The sequence below is a fragment of the Ranitomeya imitator genome, chromosome 2 (assembly GCF_032444005.1).
Source record: "Ranitomeya imitator isolate aRanImi1 chromosome 2, aRanImi1.pri, whole genome shotgun sequence".
Taxonomy (NCBI): domain Eukaryota; kingdom Metazoa; phylum Chordata; class Amphibia; order Anura; family Dendrobatidae; genus Ranitomeya; species Ranitomeya imitator.
Genome location: NC_091283.1, coordinates 688,563,031 through 688,583,349, shown reverse-complemented (window position 1 = coordinate 688,583,349; position 20,319 = coordinate 688,563,031). Strand labels below are relative to the sequence as shown.

The window sequence follows — 20,319 nt, the reverse complement described above, 5'->3', positions numbered from 1 at the left end:
AGGAACAAATACCGCCACACCATGACCAGACCACATATTACCACCACATGGTGATGAATAATACCACATACAGGGAACAAATACCGCTACACCATGGCTGGACAACATATTACCACCACATAGTGACTGAATTTTAAAATACTGATCATTAATAAAAAAACACAATACTATCACCAAAAGGGCCATTATACACAGATCTGTACTAAGTATTCAGTGTCTGTGTACAGGTAATACAGTGATCACCGGTGACATTCTACACAGGAGCTCTGTATATAGTGTCAGTGTAAAAGTAATGCAGTGATCACTGGTGACATTGTACACAGGACCGCTGTATATAGTATACAGTGTATAGTGTCAGTGTACAGGTAACATACTGACTCACCAGTGACACCTCTAGGTATATTCCTTCAGCTTCGCTTTTCATCTTAATCCAGCACAGACCACCATCACTTCTTCCAGTCAGGAGTCATCTCTGCAAGAAATAACACAGTTATCTAGAGCTTCGCTTGCAGAACACATTACTTAATTTTACTTAACATAGTAACGGGACCGCCCCCATTTAAAACAGTATCCTCAAAAAATAAAATAAATACATCACTGCAGTAATAATATCGCTTAATTAGCCCCTATGGTAATAATATCCCCCAGTCTGGCCCCGTGTATCTAATTCCTGGCTCCAGCCATATGTTTTCCCGTTCTACCCTTATGAGTATCCATCCTGCCCCATCTGTCCCCATGATCCTGCTCCATCTGTCCCCATGATCCTGCCCCATCTGTCCCCATGATCCTGCCCCATCTGTCCCCATGATCCTGCCCCATCTGTCCCTATGATCCTGCCCCATCTGTCCCCATGATCTTGCCCCATCTGTCCCCATGATCCTACCGCCCCATCTGTCTCCATCGCATCCATCCTGCACCATGATCCTGCCCCATCTGTCTCCATCCTACCCCCGTGTCTCCCATCCTGCCCCCGTGTCTCACATTCTTCTGTCTCCCATCGTGCTCCCGTGTCTCACATCCTGCCCCCCGTGTCTCACATTCTTCCCCATGTCTCACATTCTGCCCTATGTCTCACATTCTGCCCCCCTGTGTCTCACATCCTGCCCCCTGTGTCTCACATCGTGCCCCGTGTCTCATTCTGCCCCCTGTGTCCCACATTCTTGCCGTGTTGTTTCTATTCCTTCTCCCTGTATTTTCATTCTGCCCCCTGTGTTGTTTCAATTCCTGCCCCATGTTGCTTCCATTCCTGCCCCATGTTTTCATTCTGCCCACTGTGTTCTTTCCATTCCTGCTCCGTGTTTTCATTCTGCCCCGTGTGTTGTTTCCTTTCCTGCCCCATGTTGTTTCCATTCCTGCCCCCTGTGTTTTCATTCTTCCCCGTGTTGTTTTCATTCTGCCCCCTGTGTTTTCATTCTGCCCCGTGTTGTTTTAATTCTGCCCCGTCTTCATTCTACCCTGTGTTTTCTTCATTCTGCCCCCTGTGTTTTCATTCTGCCTCCTGTGTTGTTTTCCTTCTGCCCCCTGTGTTGTTTTCCTTCTGCCCCCTGTGTGGCTTTATTCTGTCCCGTGTTGTTTTTATTCTGCCCCCCCTGTGTTTTCTTCATTCTGCCCCCTGTGTTTTCATTCTGCCCCGTGTTTTCTTCATTCTGCCCCCTGTGTTTTCTTCATTCTGCCCCCTGTGTTGTTTTCATTCTGCCCCGTGTTGTCTTCATTCTGCCCCATGTTTTCTTCATTCCTGCCCCCCTGTGTATCCAATCTGCCCCGGGCTTGCCACATTCAGTAAAAAACAAACAAAACAGCTTTCTTCTTACCTGGCCGGGCTCCAGCGTCGACGTCCATCCCAGACATTTCAGCACGGACTCTCCGGCTGAATGACAATGACATCATACGCTGGCGACGTGCACGCTGACGTCAGCTGCCAGCCTCCGACGGGCCTGCAAAGCAATAGAACCTGCGTCTTGGGGCCTGGGGCCGGGCCCAATGGGCAGATGAGACGGGGCCCAATGCGGGCCCCCTCTGCCCACCGGGCTCCATCCGCCACTCAGGGCAGTAATGCCCTAATGGCGGCATTGGCAGTAAGGCTCCAATACCTTCAGGCCCGCACTTACTTTCAGTCAACTACTTTTGTTACTATCCTTAAATTTTTATAACAGTAGTGGTCTAACAAGATGATATTTGTGCAACCTGAGTGTGGCTGACCAAAAAAGCAGTTTGAGCTTTTGCATGAGGTATCAGGGCTCCCAGCACAGCAGGCTTACACTGGTCTTCACCCACTTCATCTTAATTGAAACTTCTATTCAAATCTGTAAATACTGGTCCAGACCCTCATGCATGGCAAATGGCTGACTGCTGCTGTGCCATTATCAAATTTATACTGTGGGTGAATTTATCACCAGTCATCTACCTGTGCTATTGTCCTTACATTTTTCTATCATTTGTGGCAGCACCACGACCATGTCCCTCCTCATAATTATGGGCACTATACACCATGCTGAAAGTGGAATATGCATCAAGCTGGATGGGCACTATATACGACACTGGTAGTAAAGTTTGCACCAGGCTGGATGAGCAGTATACACCATGTTGGAAGTGCACTGTGCACAAGGCTGTATGGGCACTGTACACAAGGCTGGATATTCATTGTGTACTAGGCTGTAATCAGGCTGTAAAGACGTAATACAGTATAAGAGCTGTATGCACTGGGCTACACTCTTTTCTCTTGTCATACAATGCTGATATGTCACGGTGCAACGAATGATTCCGCCATTGTACAGGCTGTCTTACATGCTATGTAGCCTTATCACAGTGATGCCAATATTTGACATGGCTGTGATGCAGCAGGAAGTGCCCACAGTCATAAAGCTTGGTGAATGGCTGCGATGCAGCCTTTCAACAGGCTTTCTTAGGCGCAGTCGATACACTTCCTGTTTGAAGTCCATGTTTGGGGTTCTGTAGTGCTGTGCTGGTGTTAGCAGCGGGTTAATCAGCGTGATGTCCACAACGAGCAACAGAGAATGTTTATTTATTAAGAATCAAGAACATCCAGCTTACAACATGAGAACAGGATCAATCTGGTTTCTGAGAGAGAGAGAGAGAGAGATCTGCTGTGACCTTTCAGCTTCAGCTACACACAAGAAATGTGCTCACAGGGAAGGGGGAGGAGGAACATCCTGTCTGTAAATGAGGACTCCATTTTTTTTTTACTTTGTTGACATGTGAACAATATGCATGCAGATATATAAATCACATCATATTAAACAAACAATAGTTGTTGCAATACATATAGATCAATATGCATTAGGCCAACACCCCCACTCAACAACTACTTATTCTGTCAGTCCCATAGTGGTTCTCAATTCTTGGAACCTAGGTCGTGGCAATGGCTTGGTCAAAATATCAGCTAACATTTTATCAGTTTCACAGTAAACAAATTGAATTGCACCACGATCTATTAAATCACGTAGATGATGACATCTGACGTCGATGTGCTTAGTGCTAGCACTGATCTTTTCACTGCATGCAAGTTTAATGCATCCTTGGTTGTCCTCATATATCACTGTTGGCTGAGTTAACGGTTTACCAAGATCATCCATCAGTTGTCTTAGCCAAATGATCTCCTGACTTGCATAGACTGCGGATACATACTCAGCTTCAGTAGATGACAAAGCAACAGATACTTGTTTTCTACTAGACCAGGAGATTGAACTTTCTCCAAGTTTAAATACGTATCCGCTTGTGGATTTACGATCTTGCGAATCACCAGCCCAATCTGAGTCAACATAGCCGGTGAGTTTTAGATTTCCTGCTGCAGATATTTTTAAATTTACACCTTGTGTCCCTTTTAAATATTGGAGAACTCTTTTAACGGCATTCCAGTCCTTTTGGCGCGGTTTCTCCACATATCTGCGCAATATTCCAACTGCTGTTGTAATATCCGGTCGAGTCGTAGTTGATATATATAGAAGTGCCCCCACTGCCTGTCGATATTTCTCGTTGTTAGGCAACAGGTCATCTTCTTCCAGTTTCAGGTAGGATGATTCCATTGGCGTTGATACACCTTTGGCCTCCGTCATTCCAAACTGATCCAAAATTGAATTAATCTTTGCACTTTGATTTAAAAGAAAACTTCCATCTTCCTCTCTCTGGATGTGGATTCCTAGATAATATGTCACATTTCCTAGGTCTTTCATTTCAAAATGCTGGTTCAAAATTTTAGTAATTTTCCCAATTTCAGCTTCTTCTTGATGAACCAAAATTACATCGTCCACATATAAGAGAATATACATCCATTTTCCATCTTTATATCTCATGTACAGGCATGGATCCGCTTGACCACTTTTAAATCCTTCTTCTAACAAGACTTTGTTCATTTTAGTGTTCCATGCTCTCGCCGATTGCTTAAGACCATAAAGAGATTTTTGTAGTTTGCAAACAAGATTCTGTTCACCTTCCTTTACATAACCTTCAGGTCTGGGAGACCACTAAGTAATAGTGCTGCTGCACGGAAGTCCTTCATATCTTCCCCAATGCCCCGCAGGCGCTCTACAGTCTCCAGAGTATTTCTAATGTAGTCCTGCATGTCCTGTTCATTGTGTAGCTTAGACTGATACAGCTTTCTCATTAGATAGAGTTTATTACTTAAAGTTATTCTCTCATGTACTTTCTGCAACTGCTCCCACATTTCCTTTGCAGATTCACACTTACACACATGCACAATCTGATCATCCTCTATACTGAGTGATATGGTGCTCTGTGCTTTCTGATCCATTTCTAGCCATTCCTGTGGTACTGGGTCAGGCTTAGGGTCCTGAGTGTATTTCCACGTACCTTCTCTTATCAGCAGCATCTTCAATTTGAATTTCCAGAATTGGTAGTTCTGGTTATTCAGGCTTGGCACTGTAAACTTTGTTGAGTTGCTGCTGGTGGCCATTCTACTTCTTCTCAGTTTGCTGTTGTCTTTCTATCTCTGTGCTCTGGAGGTTAGGGATTGCTTTTACTCCTGAGCCCATAACCTGTTAGCAGCGGGTTAATCAGCGTGATGTCCGCAACGAGCAACAGAGAATGTTCATTTATTAAGAATCAAGAACATCCAGCTTACAACATGAGAACAGGATCAATCTGGTTTCTGAGAGAGAGAGAGATCTGCTGTGACCTTTCAGCTTCAGCTACACACAAGAAATGTGCTCACAGGGAAGGGGGAGGAGGAACATCCTGTCTGTAAATGAGGACTCCTTTTTTTAACTTTGTTGACATGTGAACAATATGCATGCAGATATATAAATCACATCATATTAAACAAACAATAGTTGTTGCAATACATACAGATCAATATGCATTAGGCCAACAGCTGGTGTATTATACTGTACATATTTTTAATGAATAAATAACTTAAAAATGGCACAGGGTCCTCCTTAATTTTTCTAACCAGCTGAGGGAAAGCTGATGGGGGGGGCTGATGTTAATATTCTGGGATGGGGCCAATAACCATAAATGTTCCCAGGCTAGTAGTATCAGCTCACATCTGTTTGCTTAGTCTTTTCTGGTTATTATAGGGGAGACCCCCAAAAAATGATGTGGGGTCCCCCTATATTTACTAACCAGCAAAGGATAAACAAGACAGCTGAGGACTGATATTAATAGCCTAGGTAGGGTCTATGGATATTTTCCCCCTCCCAGACTAAGAAATGGCACATCCATAAGATGCCCCAATTCTAGCACTTAGTTTCTGTTTTTCCCACTTGCCCTGGTGCGTGAGCAAGTGAGCATAGTTGTGGGGTTGATGTCGGCTCTTTTATGGATGCCGACATCAAGTCCAGAGATTAGTTATGGAGAGGCATCTATCAGACACCTCCATTACTAAACTTACCGTATATTCAAATTTAGTAAAGACTCAGAGTGAAGTCCTTTAATCGAAATGAACAAACAAAGTTCTATATTTGAAATAAATATTCCCCGACTCTCTTTTACCTATTTATTCAACAAAAATAAAAATGGAAAAGCAAAGTTAGGTCCTCGTTCGTTTATTGTTAGGCAGCATAAACCAGTGGGGAAAACAAACTCAGCCTTTCTAGCTAAAAAAACTACAAAATCACAAAAGAAAAGCAAAATGCTGTTGCTGTTGGCACCCCGATCTGGAGCAGCACAGGTTCATTCTGTGCCCAACAAGCCAAAAAGCTTCTGGAGACTCCTATCTCCAGGCTAGCTGAACCCAGACTGCCTTTAGAGCTTGGTTATTTCAACCTAAGCCTGTAACTTCCCCATCATGTGATTGATCACATGATCATGACCTCACTGCAGGGAAAGGGGTATGGTGAGCACCCTCCCACCCGCAGTGCTGGTGCTCACATAAAACCGGCCTATTGAACTCTGTACATGGCCTCTCAGCACCTAGTGTGCTGAAAACACAAAAACATTCCGGTTTCACATCACTGACCGCTTCATGTGCAGTGACACGTACCTCTCTTCCTCCACAAAGCCAATGACTCTGTCACAACACTTATCCACTGATTGAATTGTGATGTAATTTACTCTAGATATACTTATCACTCAAACTGTCTAACGTTTTTGGAAATGATCAATGGAAGTACCGAAATATCACTGTTTGTTGTGAGGTCAATAAAACACCTTTGTTTTTTCACCATTACTTCTGCACTGCATTTTTGTGTGGCATTGGGGCTCAGAGGCTTGCAGCCACTTTTCCACATTGCAAAATTTTCTTTGCACATATATAATTGACATTATTAGATAGCAGCACAAGATCTAATTGAAGCAGATAGAGGTGGATACCAGCAGACAGGAACCTAGATCAAAGGTTTTTGTACATACAAGTTGTGGTGGTCTGCAGCAGCCCAGGATCATTCCAGTAAAGTGTGTGTTTTTTCACCCATATTCAATGTAGTCACTCTAGTCACATACATTTACATGATTATTATTTTTCGAACATGGCTTTAGTTTTAATTATGATGTCTTCTTCTATAGTATCTTTTTCCTCTTCAGTAGCAGATGCAACTGCTGCTAATCTTTATCATCACCCTCTTCAGCTGGATATCAGAATTGGTGTTTTAGCTGAGAGGCGGGGAAGCTATAGCCGGGACACACATCCATAAAATGTCCAAAAGGAGCTTAGGCTTTAATACCCTGACAGTAAATGGGAGGTTATAAAGCATTGTGCCGGGAAGGATCAGCTGAGAATCTGTGTAGTATCCTGCTGCTGGAACATACATTGGTTTGCCTTTAGCCGTCCAGCTCTTCTGCTGATCATCGGATACCTCTATATCATCTCTGCCACACTTGTGCCTTTGGAAGACACCAGTGTTTTACTGCCTTTGCAGGCCATATATTTTATCAATCAGTAAATTAATATTAGGCTTTCGGAAGACAAAAGATGCTCCATATATTTCTTACAGATTTTGGAGCGTCGGTAGAATAGATTAAGAAATTTTAACTTTTTTCTAAGACATGATTTCAGGTAAGATATTAGCTTGTCGGGCTCCTGAGGGCTTAAAGAGTGACGCGTATAGAAGTACCCGCAGACGAAAGAAATCCTTTGGAGACTTGTACCAGAATGGTTACAGAGTCAAAGCAGGTGGAGGGGATAAAGGGGAGACACCTGGATGGCGCCAGTCCTTGTCCTCTGGCTATAGAAAGGCCTCCTATTGGGGTAAGTTTTTAAAAGTAAGGAAACACTTTCTATCCAAATCATATGATTTGCATGATCTAGAAAAATCTTTATGCTTCACATTTTTAGGAACCATCCAGCTATATGTTACCAATAGTTAATGCACGGATCATCAAAATTCTATATATTCCAAAGGAAATGGCATTAAAGCCTTAAGGAAATTTTCATACAAATTAGAAGGTCAACCATACGCTACTTTTTACTGCTGTATTTTATTAGTTTATTTCCCCCTAGTAGTAATGTTTGCAGGTGAGAGTAGCATAATAATATGGCATCCAATGAAGTGTATCATTCAGTTTCTGTGAAATAATCCCTCTTTATACAATTGGAGGCATGTGGACATATACGAGGGCCCCTTAAAAGTTGGTGTGCCTTCCTAAAACTCCATACTACTAGTAGGATGTTTAGAGAGTGATGTACTTATGTACTCAAGACATTAATTGGGCAGCAGGAAAACCCCTTGCGTGAGAAATTGTACTTTAGTGGTTATTTTCTGTCTACTGATCAGTGCTTGTAGGTCTCCATCCACAGACTAGTGACAATTCACCAGTTGTGGGGCTCTTCAGTATGTGTGAAACATCCAGTTATTGCCACTCATAATTTCAGGATTCTATTCTGTCTTTTCTTTGTATATGTGTCAGTAGGTGTAAGTAGTAAAGATCTGAAACGTTACTGTAGAATTAATCAGTAACTAAAAGGCAGCATGGGGTGAGCCCCGTGGACTATGACATTTGGCAATTTTAATAAGTCCCACAGTCCAAAATAAAATAGTGTAACAACCTAAAACCTATATCAGATCAAACATTCTGGTGCTGTACTTGTTTTGTGATTATTGATTATTGTGCTATTTTTCCATTTATATACAAATGACGTGAAATAATTTTTTGTGCCCTTTCATGTGTCTATTGTACATGTATCTGGCTGATCTTAACCTAGTCCCAGTCTCGTAAGAATGCCGCAAATTGTATTCTTGCCATCAAAAATAAAGGAAACCTGAAAAAACCTGTAAATCAATGGTGGAGATGAGCTTTCATTGGAACCCAGGACTCTTGTGTGATCAGAGCATTCCTGATAGCATTCCTGATACATGGCTGCTTGTCTTCTCATGCAAAACATTTATCAGTCATTCATGTAGTGATGAGTCAAAATGCAGCGGGTGGGGGATGGAATATGACCTAAAATGAAAATTAGGTTCTGGATATATTTTCTGCTGTCATTTAGACTTAGTTGGAGGATCATTAAAAACAACACTCACAACTAGTGTTGAGCGATACCGTCCGATACTTGAAAGTATCGGTATCGGATAGTATCGGCCGATACCCGAAAAATATCGGATATCGCCGATACCGATATCCGATACCAATACAAGTCAATGGGACATCAAGTATCGGAATGTATCCTCATGGATCCCAGGGTCTGAAGGAGAGGAAACTCTCCTTCAGGCCCTGGGATCCATATTAAAGTGTAAAATAAAGAATTAAAATAAAAAATATTGTTATATTCACCTCTCCGGCGGCCCCTGGACATCAGCGGGAGGATCCGGCGTCCGGCACGGCTTCTTTCTTCAAAATGCGCGCCTTCAGGACCTGTGGAATGACGTCCCGGCTTCTGATTGGTCGCGTGCCGCCCATGTGACCGCCACGCGACCAATCAGAAGCCGCGACGTCATTCCTCAGGTCCTAGAAGGCGCTCATTCTAGGACTTTAGCTGAGGAATGACGTCGCGGCTTCTGATTGGTCGCGTGGCGGTCACATGGGCGGCACGCGACCAATCAGAAGCCGGGACGTCATTCCACAGGTCCTGAAGGCGCGCATTTTGAAGAAAGAAGCCGTGCCGGACGCCGGATCCTCCCGCTGATGTCTAGGGGCCGCCGGAGAGGTGAATATAACAATATTTTTTATTTTAATTCTTTATTTTACACTTCCGATACCGATACCCGATATCACAAAAATATCGGATCTCGGTATCGGAATTCCGATACCGCAAGTATCGGCCGATACCCGATACTTGCGGTATCGGAATGCTCAACACTACTCACAACTGAAAAATACATTTGTCATTGCTGCTCTGATTTTTACATTGTTGATATGATTCTAATTTGGGCACTAATACATATTAACCCCTTAATCCCATATGACGTACTATCCCGTCCAGGTGACCTGGGACTTAATTCCCATGGACGGGATAGTACGTCATATGCGATCGGCCGCGCTCACGGGGGGAGCGCGGCCGATCGCGGCCGGGTGTCAGCTGCCTATCGCAGCTGACATCCGGCACTATGTGCCAGGAGCGGTCACGGACCGCTCCCGGCACATTAACCCCCGGCACACCGCGATCAAAGATGATCGCGGTGTGCCGGCGGTGCAGGGAAGCATCGCGCAGGGAGGGGGCTCCCTGCGGGCTTCCCTGAGACGATCGGTACACGGTGATGTGCTCACCGTGTACCGAGCGTCTTCTCCCTGCAGTCCCCGGATCCAAAATGGCCGCCGGGCTGCATCCGGGTCCTGCAGGGAGCACTTCCGGGTCAGGATCAGGCTGCAGCTGCAGCTCTAATCCTGCCCGGCTGTATGTCAGATCACCGATCTGATAGAGTGCTGTGCACACTGTCAGATCGGTGATCTGTGATGTCCCCCCCTGGGACAAAGTGAAAAAGTAAAAAAAAAAATTTCCACACTTGTAAAAAAAAAAATAAAAAAAAAATTCCTAAATAAAGCAGAAAAAAAAAAATATTATTCCCATAAATACATTTCTTTACATAAAAAAAAACAAAAAAACAATAAAAGTACACATATTTAGTATCGCCGCGTCCGTAACGACCCGACCTATAAAACTGGCCCACTAGTTAACCCCTTCAGTGAACACCGTAAGAAAAAAAAAAAAAAACGAACCAAAAAACAACGCTTTATTATCATAACGCTGAACAAAGAGTGGAATAACACGCGATCAAAAAGACGGATATAAATAACCATGTTACCTCTGAAAACGTCATCTTGTCCCGCAAAAAACGAGCCGCCATATAGCATCATAACCAAAAAAATAAAAAAGTTATAGTCCTCTGAATAAAGCGATGCCAAAATAATTATTTTTTCTATAAAATAGCTTTTATCGTATAAAAGCGCCAAAACATAAAAAAAATGATATAAATGAGGTGTCGCTGTAATCGTACTGACCCGAAGAATAAAACTGCTTCATCAATTTTACCAAACGCGGAACGGTATAAACGCCTCCCCCAAAAGAAATTCATGAATAGCTGGTTTTTGGTCATTCTGCCTCACAAAAAAATCGGAATAAAAAGCAATCAAAAACTGTCACGTGTCCGAAAATGTAACCGATAAAAACGTCAACTCGTCCCGCAAAAAACAAGACCTCACATGACTCTGTGGACCAAAATATGGAAAAATTATAGGTCTCAAAATGTGGAGACGCAAAAACTTTTTTGCTATAAAAAGCGTCTTTTAGTGTGTGACGGCTGCCAATCATAAAAATCCGCTAAAAAACTCGCTATAAAAGTAAATCAAACCCCCCTTCATCACCCCCTTAGTTAGGCTAGGTTCACATTGCGTTAATGGGTTAACGCTAACGGACAGCGTTGCACGGCGAAAATGTCACAATTAACGCCGTGCAACGGGTCCGTTAGCACAACCATTGACAGCAATGTGATTTTCAGGTGTAGCGCATCGCTAGAGCGTGCCATTTTCGGCTCGCGCTAGCAAGGTGCCATTCTTTTGTGGCGCGCCTCAGACGCTGCTTGCAGCGTCCGCGGCACGCCCGAGGTCCGATCCCCGATCTTCCAGAGCGGGGACGTTAACGCGACCACTAAACACGACACCTAAAAAGACATTGTGTTAGCGCAATCCGCTAGTGCTAAACGGATTTCCCTAACGCAATGTGAACCTAGCCTTAGGGAAAAATAATAAAATTAAAAAAAATGTATTTATTTCCATTTTCCGGTTAGGGTTAGGGTTAGGGTTAGGGCTAGGGTTGGGGTTAGGGTTAGGGTTTGGATTACATTTACGGTTGGGATTAGGGTTGGGATTAGAATTAGGGGTGTGTCTGGGTTAGGTGTGTGGTTAGGGTTACAGTTGGGATTAGGGTTAGTGGTGCGTTTGGATTAGGGTTTCATTTATAATTGGGGGGTTTCCACTGTTTAGACACATCAGGGGCTCTCCAAACGCGACATGGCGTCCGATCTCAATTCCAGCCAATTCTTCTCTTGTTATCCTTGGGAAAATACAAATTTGGGGGGCTAAAAATCATTTTTGTGGGAAAAAAAAGGATTTTTATTTTCACGGCTCTGCATTGTAAACTGTAGTGAAACACTTGGGGGTTCAAAGTTTTCACAACACATCTAGATAAGTTCCATGGGAGGTCTAGTTTCCAATATGGGGTCACTTGTGGGTGGTTTCTACTGTTTGGGTACATCAGGGGCTCTGCAAATGCAACGTGACGCCTGCAGACCAATCCATCTAAGTCTGCATTCCAAATGGCGCTCCTTCCCTTCCGAGCTCTGCCATGAGCCCAAACAGTGGTTCCCCCCCACATATGGGGTATCAGCGTACTCAGGACAAATTGAACAACAACTTTTGGGGTCCAATTTATTCTGTTACCCTTGTAAAAATACAAAGCTGGGGGCTAAAAAATCATTTTTGTGAAAAAAAAAAGAATTTTTATTTTCACGGGTCTGCGTTATAAACTGTAGTGAAACACTTAGGGGTTCAAAGTTCTCACAACACATCTAGAAAAGTTCCATGGGAGGTCTAGTTTCTAATATGGGGTCACTTGTGGGGGGTTTGTACTGTTTGGGTACATCAGGGGCTCTGCAAATGCAACGTGACTCCTGCAGACCAATCCATCTAAGTCTGCATTCCAAATGGCGCTCCTTCCCTTCCGAGCTCTGCCATGCGCCCAAACAGTGGTTCCCCCCCACATATGGGGTATCAGCGTACTCAGGACAAATTGGACAACAACTTTTGGGGTCCAATTTATTATGTTACCCTTGTGAAAATACAAAACTGGGGGCTAAAAATTTTTTGCGAAAAAAAAATAAATTTATTTTAACGGCTCTGCGTTATAAACTGTAGTGAAACACTTGGGGGTTCAAAGCTCTCAAAACACATCTAGATAAGTTCCTTAGAGGGTCTAGTTTCCAAAATGGTGTCACTTGTGGGGGTTTTTAATGTTTAGGCACATCAGGGGCTCTCCAAACCAACATGGCGTCCCATCTTAATTCCAGTCAATTTTGCATTGAAAAGTCAAATGGCGCTCCTTCCCTTCCGAGCTCTGCTATGCACCCAAAAAGTGGTTTACCCCCACATATGGGGTATCGTCGCACTCAGGACAAATTGCACAACAACTTTTGTGGTCTAATTTCTTCTCTTACCCTTGGGAAAATAAAAAATTGGGGGCGAAAAGATCATTTTTGTGAAAAAATAAGATTTTTTATTTTTACGGCTCTGCATTATAAACTTCTGTGAAGCACTTGTTGGGTCAAAGTGCTCACCACACATCTAGATAAGTTCCTTAAGGGGTCTACTTTTCAAAATGGTGTCACTTGTGAGGGGTTCCAATGTTTAGGCACATCAGGGGCTCTCCAAACGCAACATGGCGTCCCATCTCAATTCCAGTCAATTTTGCATTGAAAAGTCAAATGGCGCTCCATTCCTTCCGAGCTCTGCCATGCGCCCAAACAGTGGTTTACCCCCACATATGGGGTATCGTCGCACTCAGGACAAATTGCACAACAACTTTTGTGGTCTAATTTCTTCTCTTACCCTTGGGAAAATAAAAAATTGGTGGCGAAAAGATTATTTTTGTGAAAAAATATGATTTTTTATTTTTACGGCTCTGCATTATAAACTTCTGTGAAGCACTTGTTGGGTCAAAGTGCTCACCACACCTCTAGATAAGTTCCTTAAGGGGTCTACTTTCCAAAATGGTGTCACTTGTGGGGATTTCAATGTTTAGGCACATCAGGGGCTCTCCAAACGCAACATGGCATCCCATCTCAATTCCAGTCAATTTTGCATTGAAAAGTAAAATGGCGCTCCTTCCCTTCCGAGCTCTGCCATACGCCCAAACAATGGTTTACACCCATATACGGGGTATCAGCGTACTCAGGACAAATTGGCCAACAATTTTTGAGGTTCAATTTCTTCTCTTACTCTTGGGAAAATAAAAAATTGGGGGCGAAAAGATCATTTTTGTGAAAAAATATGATTTTTTATTTTTACGGCTCTGCATTATAAACTTCTGTGAAGCAATTGGTGGGTCAAAGTGGTCACCACACATCTAGATAAGTTCCTTAGGGTGTCTACTTTCCAAAATGGTGTCACTTGTGGGGGGTTTCAATGTTTAGGCACATCAGTGGCTCTCCAAACGCAACATGGTGTCCCATCTCAATTCCTGTCAATTTTGCATTTAAAAGTCAAATGGCGCTCCTTCCCTTCCGAGCTCTGCCATGCGCCCAAACAGTGGTTTACCCCCACATATGGGGTATCAGCGTACTCAGTACAGATTGTACAACAATGTTTGGCATCCATTTTATCCTGTTACCCTTGGTAAAATAAAACAAATTGGAGCTGAAATAAATTTTGTGTGAAAAAAAGTTAAATATTCATTTTTATTTAAACATTCCAAAAATTCCTGTGAAACCCCTGAAGGGTTAATAAACTTCTTGAATGTGGTTTTGAGCACCTTGAGGGGTGCAGTTTTTAGAATGGTGTCACACTTGGGTATTTTCTATCATATAGACCCCTCAAAATGACATCAAATGAGATGTGGTCCCTAAAAAAAAATGGTGTTGTAAAAATGAGAAATTGCTGGTCAACTTTGAACCCTTATAACTCCCTAACAAAAAAAAATTTTGGTTCCAAAATTGTGCTGATGTAAAGGAGACATGTGGGAAATGTTACTTATTAAGTATTTTGCGTGACATATCTCTGTGATTTAAGGGCATAAAAATTTAAAGTTGGAAAATTGCGAAATTTTCAAAATTTTCGCCAAATTTCCGTTTTTTTCACAAATAAACGCAAGTTATATCGAATAAATGTTACTACTAAAATGAAGTACAATATGTCACGAGAAAACAATGTCAGAATCGCCAAGATCCGTTGAAGCGTTCCAGAGTTATAACCTCATAAAGGGACAGTGGTCAGAATTGTAAAAATTGGCCCGGTCATTAACGTGCAAACCACCCTCGGGGCTTAAGGGGTTAAAATAAAACCTCTCACTCCTATAATAATAATACAAATGATTTTCCCTTGTCATCCAAGCCTCTCACAATCTCACTGTATTTTTCTATCCAAGCCAGCTAAATAGCAAGCTTCTCCATAACCACGAAGAAGAAAGTAATGTCATCGTAGGCATAAAGTTGTCCACAAGTGAGCAAAAAAGTGGTTACAAAAAGTGCCCAACGATCAAGTGAATGCTTCCTCTATGGAAATCTGCTCCATTTGTATTTTCTTTAGTGATACTGTGAAAGAGACTCTGTCGTAATTGTAATATTTCAAGTATTAACTAGTAATGAGCGAGTGAACTCGTTGCTTGGGTTTTCCCGAGCATGATTGGGTGGTCTCCGAGTATTTGTTTGGAGATTTCGTTTTCATCGTGGCAGAGGAATGATTTACAGCTACTAGCCAAGCTGAGTTCATGTGGGGGTTGCCTGGTTGCTAGAGAATCCCCACATGTAATCAAGCAGGTTAGTAGTTGTAAATAATTCAGCTGCCGCAATGAAAACTAAATTTCCGAGCAGTCATAAATACTCGGAGGTCACCCGAGTATGCTCGGGAAAACCCGAGCAACGAGTACATTCGCTCATCACTAGTATTAACCTCTGTTATTCTGATCTTCTTTACTGTAAGATATTCCAAGTCCTTGACTCTACGTGATAGAAACACAATAGGCTTTACTATGACCTTTGATGAAATTTGACCTTGTACGTTCACTAACTGGAGCATTTAATTTACAGATCCAATAAGGGGAAGTAACACAGAATTAATTTTTAAAAAGGCCTGAGTGGCTTTCACACCTTAATTTAAAGGATGCATACCCTACAGTTGTGGCTAAAAGTATTAACACCCCTGCAATTCTGTCAGATAATACTCAGTTTCTTCCTGAAAATGATTGCAATCCCAAATTCTTTGTTATTATTGTCTTCATTTAATTTGTCTTAAAAGAAAAAACACAAAAGAGAATGAAGCAAAAAGCAAAACATTGATCATTTCGCACAAAACTCCAAAAATGGGCCAGGCAAAAGTATTGGCACCCTCAGCCTAATACTTAGTTGCACAACCTTTAGCCAAAAACCGCTTTCGTTAACCATCAATGAGTTTCTTACAATGCACTGCTGGAATTTTAGACCATTCTTCTTTGGCAAACTGCTCCAGGTCCCTGATATTTGAAGGGTGCCTTCTCCAAACTGCCATTTTTAGATCTCTCCACAGGTGTTCTATGGGATTCAGGTCTGGACTCATTGCTGGCCACCTTAGAAGTCTCCAGTGCTTTCTCTCAAACCATTTTCTAGTGCTTTTTGAAGTGTGTTTTGGGTCATTGTCCTGCTGGAAGACCCATGACCTCTGAGGGAGACCCAGCTTTCTCACACTGGGCCCTTCATTATGCTGCAAAATTTGTTGGTAGTCTTCAGACTTTATAATGCCATGCACACGGTCAAGCAGTCCAGTGCCAGAGGCAGCGAAGCAGCCCCAAAACATCAGGGAACCTCTGCCATGTTTGATTGTAGGGACCGTGTTCTTTTCTTTGAATGCCTCTTTTTTTCTCCTGTAAACTCTATGTTGATGCCTTTGCCCAAAAAGCTCTACTTTTGTCTCATCTGACCAGAGAACATTCTTCCAAAACGTTTTAGGCTTTTTCAGGTAAGTTTTGGCAAACTCCAGCCTGGCTTTTTTATCTCTCGGGGTAAGAAGTGGGGTCTTCCTGGGTCTCCTACCATACAGTCCCTTTTCATTCAGACGCCGATGGATAGTTTGGGTTGACACTGTTGTACCCTCGGACTGCAGGGCAGCTTGAACTTGTTTGGATGTTAGTCGAGGTTCTTTATCCAACATCCGCACAATCTTGCGTTGATATCTATTGTCAATTTTTCTTTTCCGTCCACATCTAGGGAGGTTAGCCACAGTGCCATGGGCTTTAAACTTCTTAATGGCACTGCGCACGGTAGACACAGGAACATTCAGGTCTTTGGAGATGGACTTGTAGCCTTGAGATTGCTCATGCTACCTCACAATTTGGTTCCTCAAGTCCTCAGACAGTTCTTTGGTCTTCTTTCTTTTCTCCATGCTCAATGTGGTACACACAAGGACACAGGACAGAGGTTGAGTCAACTTTAATCCATGTCAACTGGCTGCAAGTGTGATTTAGTTATTGCCAACACCTGTTAGATGCCACAGGTAAGTTACAGGTGCTGTTAGTTACACATATTAGAGAAGCATCACATGATTTTTTGAACATTGCCAATACTTTTCTCCACCCCCTTTTTTATGTTTGGTGTGGAATTATATCCAATTTGTCTTTAGGACAATTTTTTTTGTGTTTTTTCATTTAAGACAAATTAAATGAAGATACTAATAACAAAGAATTTGTATTTGCAATCATTTTCAGGAAGAAACTGAGTATTATCTGACAGAATTGCAGGGGTGTCAATACTTTTGGCCACAACTATAGTGTTGTGCTATGTGAAGGATAGCTGCAAGTATAGCCGTTAAAAGATGTGCTTAACTGAAATATTATTCATTTAGATTGATCACTTTTCAACCAAAATTAAATGGAATCTGTCGCCAGATTTTTGCTTTTGCTGCTTCATCTGAAAGCAGCATAATTAAGGGAAAGAGTCCCTGATTCCAGGGATGTATAACTTAGTTTACTCTTTAGAACAGTTGTGACACCATGAGAGTTTTTAGATGTAGCTGAGCTCAGAAAGCTAACCCTGCCCACCCTACTGAGTCACAGCTTTCTGTGTATATTGTATTGTGGCAGTAAGCTGCTTATCAGAGGAATAGGCTAGTCTGTGCAGTGATAATGTGATAAAACCTTCATTGTATGGAAACAACAGTCTAATAAGTAATACATCCCTGTAACCTGTGTCTCCGCCCTCATGCTGTCATCAGGTTACATAGCAAAAACCTTCTGACAGATTTTCTTTAATCCCTTCACAACATTCGCCTCATATGTGTGGCACATGTCGGAAGCAGGTGTACAGAGCGGGCTTAACCGTCAGGTAATGGCTGAGTATTACAACAAGGACCTGCTGCTAACAATTGCAGTTGGAGAAATGTACGATCAAAAGATAAAAACAATTAACCCAATTGGTAAACACCCTAAATTGGAAACATTCCAGAATGCCAAACTTACATTTTTTTCATCACCTCAGGGAATCAAAAAATGCTGTAATTAGTGATAAAACGTCACACAGCTCCATCGGCCGAAAAATAAAAATGTTATGGGTCTCGGAAAATGACAACATAACTCCAAAAATTTTTGAGGGGAAACTTGTTTTTTTTTCACCACCAAAATAATTTAAAAAATAGACATATTTGGTATCTCCGTAATCATATTGATATGGAGAATCATATTGCATGATCATTTTTACCACAAAAAAAATAATTCCCAAAAAATAATGTCAAAATTTTTTTTTCACAATTTCACCATACATTTTTTTCCCACTTTCAAATACATTATGTGGTAAAATGAATGGTGTCATTCAAAAGTACAACTCGTCCAGAAAAAAGCAAGCCCTCATATGTATATGTGGACAGCAAAATTAAAGTTATGGCTCTGAGAAGGGGAGGAAAAACGGAAACACAAAAATGGAAATTGACTGTGGGGTGTAGAGGTTAATATTTTCTAAAAAAAAACATTAACTGATTCTTGATTTTTAATAGATGGCCAAGGGATCACCTCTTTATTCCTCCTACAAACAGAAGCTAATGTGAGTCACTAGTCACGGACAAGCCTTGAGGGAGGCCTGGATAGAAAAGAGGTCTGGCATTAGATACCATACTCGTCATACACAGAGGGGTGAGAGGAAGGTGTAGTTAGGTCACTGTGTGGGGTTAGAATTCCAAGAATGTAGCTGATCAACACAAAAGGTGCTAGGCAAACAAATGGTCAAAATAAATCCAAGGTCGGGTAACGAAGATGAGAATATTCAAACTTAGGGCACAGAGAAAATGCACACCACTTCAGCTAAGCTACAACCAGCACTAATTGGAGGCAGAAAGCCAGCTAAATAGTCAAACAGGAGACACATGAAGGAAACCCCGCATGCCCTGGCCCTGATTGGGCAGCTGGACTGTCACTCAACACTGACAGCTCAGCATACCTCAGCTTCCGATTGGATGGCTGAGCTGTCCATCACCATACTGACAGCACCTGCCCTACGTGAGATGGCTGAATGGTCACTAAAAGCGTCCAGATACACTAACAGGAGGAGTCGTTACATAATCCAATGTTATTAGGAAGGAGATGGCAGGAAACAAGCTCCTGATAGCAAGGTAAATTCCTGAACAGTCAATAAAAATAGAAGACTTTTTGTAAAGTCTGGGAAATACATTTTTTTAAGGCTTTTAATCTTGAGCCCACTGGAAATACTGATAATGTTGTCATGTCATTATATGGAGATATCCATGTAGAAAAGCCACGGAGACATCACCACGTGTTTCTCAACGCAAGCAATAAATAGCCAGGTCTTTCACCGGGAAGGAACAACCACAGGAAGGGCAGCATCCAAAAAGGAAAACCACCTATGCCAAAACATGGAATCCATCCACCATCGGGGTATACACCGAAACAGCTGTCTGTGGATGGATACCATGTTTTGGCATAGGTGGTTTTCCTTTTTGGATGCTGCCCTTTCCGTGGTTGTTCCTTCCCGGTGAAAGACCTGGCTATTTATTGCTTGCATTGAGAAACACGTGATGGTGTCTTCGAGGCTTTTCTACATGCATTTGCATATTTCCCATAAGGGATGGGGGCAGTGTTCTGGATCACTGCGTTGAGAAACACGTGATGGTGTCTCCGCGTTGTTGGATGTTTTGATCTCCCCGAGGTCAATCATCCTTATGTTTATAGTCCTTTTATTAGGCACTGCTCCTAATAGCCAGTTTCCTACTCCACACTGATGAGGGGCAAATACCCCGAAACAGCTGTCTGTGGATGGATACCATGTTTTGGCATAGGTGGTTTTCCTTTTTGGATGCTGCCCTTCCCGTGGTTGTTCCTTTCCGGTGAAAGACCTGGCTATTTATTGCTTGCATTGAAAAACATGTGATGGTGTCTCCGCGGCTTTTCTACATGCATTTGCATATTTCCCATAAGGGATGGGGGCAGTGTTCTGGATCACTGCATCGAGAAACACGTGATGGTGTCTCCGCAGCTTTTCTACATGCATTTGCATATTTCCCATAAGGGATGCGAGCAGTGTTCTGGATCACTGCATCGAGAAACATGTGATGGTGTCTCCGCGGTGTTGGATGTTTTGATCTCCCCAAGGTCATTCATCCTTATGTTTATAGTCCTTTTACTAGGCACTGCTCCTAATAGCCAGTTTCCTACTCCACACTGATGAGGGGCAAATCCCCCGAAACAGCTGTCTGTGGATGGATACCATGTTTTGGCATAGGTGGTTT

The 20,319-nt window shown here is 42.5% G+C and overlaps 1 protein-coding gene across 8 annotated transcripts in view; it reads left to right on the top strand.

The window, feature by feature from the left end:
• Nucleotides 1–20,319, top strand: part of KCNMA1 (potassium calcium-activated channel subfamily M alpha 1) — a 1,262,580-nt gene that overhangs the window by 732,716 nt on the left and 509,545 nt on the right. The window lies entirely within an intron of this gene.